Here is a 5,157-nt window from a genome sequence, read left to right on the forward strand (position 1 = left end):
ACTTTCTTTCTCTCTGTCTGTCTCTGTGTCTCTGGTGAGTGCACATGTCCTATAGAAAAAAATCTCTCTAAAAACTAAAAAGAAAAATCTTGGATTTATCATGTGTTTATAAATAAAACTTATGTAATGATAAGTCATATTGGGCCAACAGGTAGCATGGCGGTTAAGGTGTTTGACTCCCACATGGCTGACCTTAGTTCAGGTCCTAGGTGTGATAGCTTGCTTTGTTGCTTTCCCTCTCTCTCTGAGTCTCTCTCTTGTCAAATTAAAAAATAACAATAAATTAGGGACCTGCAGTTGGAATAATGGCTATGTCGCTGGACTCCCATGTAGTCAACTGCAGTTCGAGTCCCAGACCCAGTGGCTTAAACTCACTCTGGGTGCGTGTGCATGTGTGGCCAATATCCCGAGAGGAGAATGGAGGAGAAGGGATTGCAGCATGGCCATTCCTCCCAGGGGGTGATTTCTGGTTTTCTTTCTCTCTGTCTCTCTGTCTCTCTGGAGAGCACATGCACCCTATAGCAAACACCTTCCCCCTCCAAAAATAAAAAAACCAATAAATTGAATTAAATAAATAATTATTTAAAAATGATAAGACTGTATCATGTTATATCATGTTATACAAATGAAAGTTGAGAGCTATTGATCAAGGAACATAAAATTTCAGTTAGAAGAAATGTATGAGAACTATTGTACAGCACAGTGACTGTAGCTAATGATGACAGTGTATTCTTGAACAATGATGACAGAGGGCGTGTAAGTGCTCTCACTGCAAAAATGGTAATTATATAAGGTAAGGTTTATGCTAAATGAGCTTTAAGCACTCAACAATGCCTTCATACTTCTACATAAACACATAGTTTTATACGCTAATCAAAAAAGTATCTTAATAGTTTAGAAAAGAAAGTGGAAGGATTAATTTTCAAATAATATATAGTTGAACAAGCATATAAATTTTGACAAATCTACATCATTTAACATCAAAACCTTAGTAGTGCAACACAATTAAATCAATGTGATGGATTCAAATTTTACTGGTTTTTAAAATTAGGTCAAATTAAATTGGGAATTTTGTTTTTATTTTTTATCTATTTATTTTTTTAGAGAGATTTTTCGTATAGGGTAGGTGCAAAAGAGACAGAGAGAGAGACAGAAAGTGAGAAACCAACCTCTGGGAATATGGCCACACCACAATCCCTTCTCCTCTATTCTCCTCTAGGGATTTTGGGCATGTACACACATGTGCCCAGCATGAGTTTCAAGCCAGATGTGAGATATGAACCATAGTTGACCCATGAGGGAGTCCAGTGATGTGACCATTATTACACCATCTGCTGGTCCTAGAAATTTTGTTTTAAAAACTTGTATGAGTTATAAACCTGAGGAATCTACATTAATTACTTTTCCAAAGTAAGTAATAATGTATTATAATAATTTAAATTAACAGGAAAATTCACAAGAAGGATTCCTAAAGAAATCTGTGCATGGGACCAGTGGGTGGTATAGTGGTTGAGGCCATGGACTCCCACATAACCAACAATAATTTGAGTCACAGACCCAGCAACTTGAAACTCATGCCCAGCGTATGTATGTACATGCCTAAAATCCCAAGAAGAGAGTGGAGGCATAGCCATCTCCCCTGGGGCACACAATAACAAAACAATTCTCAGGACCAGCAGATGGTATAATGGTTACGTCACTGGACTTCCATGTAGTCAATTACAGTTGGAGCCCTGGTCCCAGCAGTTTAAAACTCATGCGAGGCATGTGTGCATAGGTATTCAAAATCCTGAGAGGAGAATGGAGGAAAAGGTTTGCAGCATGGTCTTCCTGCATGGGGAGTGATAGCTCTCTGTATCTCTCTGACAAATGCACACACTCTATATCAAAAATACCTCTCTAAAAAAAAAGTCTCAAAAAAAAAAAGAAAAGAAAAAGAAAAAGGAAACCTGTGCATGTACATTAACTTATGTTTTAGAAACTATGCTGAACTGTAATTTAAAGCCAGTTGATAGAATATTTAATATTCTAAAGCCAAGCTCTTTACATTGTGTATTTTTTGTATTTTTTTTTGGGGGGGTTGGGTGGGGGGTGTGTGCTTGAGAGTTTTATTAACTTTAAGAAAGCTGGCATTTTCCTTAGACCATGATCTCTTTACAGAATTACAGAACATGAGTGGAAGTGCAAAGAAAATATGATTTCAGGACATCTACTGATGTTTTTAAAGCCATAAACATATTTCAACATGAACACTATCATATGCAAACTTTTTTTGGAAATGACTTTTTTTTTAAAGCCATCAAACATGTTAGAGTTATTTTTCTTTTTCCCTTTTTTTGGAAAGGATTTTGCTATCGGGCACATGCGCTCGCCAGAAAGACAGAGAGACAGAAAGCAAGAAATCACCCCCCAGGGGGATGGTCATGCCACAGTCCCTTCACTTCCATTCTCCTCTCGGGATCCTGGGCATGCACTCACACACACCTGGTGTGAGTTTAAGCCACCGGATCTGGGACTCGAACCATGGTTGACTACATGGGAGTCCAGCGACATAGCCATTATGCCAACTGCTGGTCCCAGTTAGAGTTATTTTTCAACTGATTATATGACAGAAAAAATTTAAATCAATATATAAATCTTATCACCTGTACCGGTGATTGTTAATCTAGAGTAAGGTGGATGAACAGAATGTAGAAAGCAAGAGTATGTAGTCCATACTTTCTAGTGGAGCTGGATCATTTGAAATAATAGTTGTTCATTAGGAAAACTTACCAAGCTAGTGTAGATTTTGTGCTGTTTTGATAAAAATATAGCAGCAATGAAATTAACTGAGTTCTCTCTCTCTTAACCTTCATTATTTGCTTTAAGAGGAAAAAATTCCCATCTCGTAAGGACTTCTGATGACAGGAAACCATAACGTGTGTGTTTAACAATCAGGATGACTTCGCTCATGGTAATTGGAATATGTGTCATAATAATTTGCATGCCATTCATTTAAACTGCGATCTTTTTTTTTGGAGAGGTTTTCGCTATAGGGCACGTGCGCTCGCCAGACAGAGAGAGACAGAAAGAGACATAGAGACAGAAAGCGAAAAGTCACCCCGCAGGGGAAATGGCCACGCCGCAATCCCTTCTCCTCCATTCTCCTCTTGGGATCTTGGGCATGCACGTACACGCGGCTGGCATGAGTTCTAAGCCACCACGTCCGGGATACGAACAGCGGTTGACTACGTGGGAGTCCAGCGACATAGCCATTACGCTAACTGCTGGTTCCCTAAACTGTGATGTCCTTGATTTGGTTGTACATATTGAGAACAGAACAATTATTTCCCCAAGGGGGGAAAAAAAAGAGGATCTTTGGAGAATGGCCTCCATTCTATAGAACTACGAGGTTAACTTTCTCCGGGTTTTAGTGATTTCTCCAGTATTCCACAATTCCTCAGTTCCCTGGCCATTTTCTGGTAAGTCATGATCTTCCAGTTGCCTTTTCTTTTTCTCCAGAGTTCAGCAAGTTCTTTGTTTTTTGTTACAAACTGGAAGATGCATTTGGTTCTATGTACCCACTGAATCCACGATGCCATTTTGGGATTATACTGGGATTCATGAAGTTATTCAGTCAGTCAGAGCTTCTTCCTTCTTTTGCTGGAAAAAGGCAGATGTTACTCACTGGTTTTCAGTTACATTCTGAAGAGATGGATGAATATTTTCTTCAAAACAGAAGCCTGCAGCACTGTTTATTAGCATTCTCCAGTTGTAGAAAGGTTCTTCTATAGGCAACACTCCACAGCAGTTGGAATTTCCTCTGATATGAGAATAAGGGTTGATGAAAGCCAGTAATCTGTAACCTGGTGACCACTGAAAGTCTCTAGTTACATGTTGCCTCAATACTTTAAAAGTGTCTTCAAATGTTCAACCCAGCTTGTCTTGATCAACACGTCATGCTTCATTGATAAACTGATGACTCTGAGCACAGATCTTCCTTAAAACAGTAGGATTTTATCAAAATTTTTGGTGCTATACAGCCTTCCGAGACTCTGGTGGAAGACATGCTTGTTTCCCCTGAAATGTGACTTTGTATTACATAAAATGCAATCCAGCCTATGTAGTCCATGGCAGGCTCCCAAGAATTTTATGTGATTAATTCTAGTCTAGGGCCAACCTAAGGCAAGGATGGTGATTAAGGTGGCTGGTTTCCACATGACCCACTGCCTCCATTCTGTCATTTTGAGCCCTTGTTTCTATTTATATAAAGAAAAATAGTACAAAAAAGCCACACTTGTCTATTAAGCATTGGCAAAGTAAAATAATTTCAGAATGTAAAGTTATTGAACTGTAAAGGCCAATAAATGAACCAATAGATGTGATTCAAATGTTTGAAATTCTATAGACAAAAGAATATGGCAGAAATATAAATTTTTCCCCTATTATCAATTCTATATTTCAATGTACTTGAAAACAGATTTGTGAAAATCAATACGTACCAGAATTTCATACAATGCTTTTATTTTCTTCTGAGAAAATAATAACATAATAATTACAATGATCTTCTCAAATATTTATTTTATCAGAAGTTAAAAATGATAGTTTGGCATATAGTCTCACCATATGTAGAGTGAATGCATTATTCTCTTCGCTTATTGATATGAATGACTGTTTGTCACCCAAAATGTTCGCTATCCCGATCTCATTATTTTGACACAAGCTATTGTGTCTTTGGGAAAGTCATGATTCAATTTCACATAGAAAAACAGGAAAATATGTCATGACTTTCCCAATGAAACAATGTTTATCCTCAGAACTCTTCCCTGATGTCTCTGTTATATAGTTTTTCCTTTTTCATTACTGTAATTATAAGAGAGCAGTATAATGAAAACATTCCTAAGAATATTTCATTTATATAAAACTTAATAAAAGTACACCTTCAAATTCTGTACATTTTAAACCGACTTTTTTGAAAGTCAGTCGGTAGCTAAACTTGAAGACTTATTTTTCTTTAAAAGTACAATAGAAACATTTCAACAGCAGTTTAAATGTGGTTGCCTTTTAAATAATATAATTCTTAATAACAGAACCCTACCAAGGAACCTGGATTGGCTTCAAGCTGTGTAAAGAGAGAATTATTATGGCTAGATATTATTATTCAACTACATCTGGGTT

The 5,157-nt window shown here is 37.3% G+C and overlaps 1 pseudogene; it reads right to left on the reverse strand.

Annotated features, from left to right (window-relative positions):
• Positions 1-2,926: 2,926 nt before the first annotated feature.
• LOC102484788 (transcription factor Spi-C-like) lies at positions 2,927-4,764 on the reverse strand (annotated as a pseudogene).
• Positions 4,765-5,157: the final 393 nt, after the last annotated feature.

This window comes from Tupaia chinensis, unplaced genomic scaffold (assembly GCF_000334495.1).
Source record: "Tupaia chinensis unplaced genomic scaffold, TupChi_1.0 Scaffold000002_1, whole genome shotgun sequence".
Classification (NCBI taxonomy): domain Eukaryota; kingdom Metazoa; phylum Chordata; class Mammalia; order Scandentia; family Tupaiidae; genus Tupaia; species Tupaia belangeri.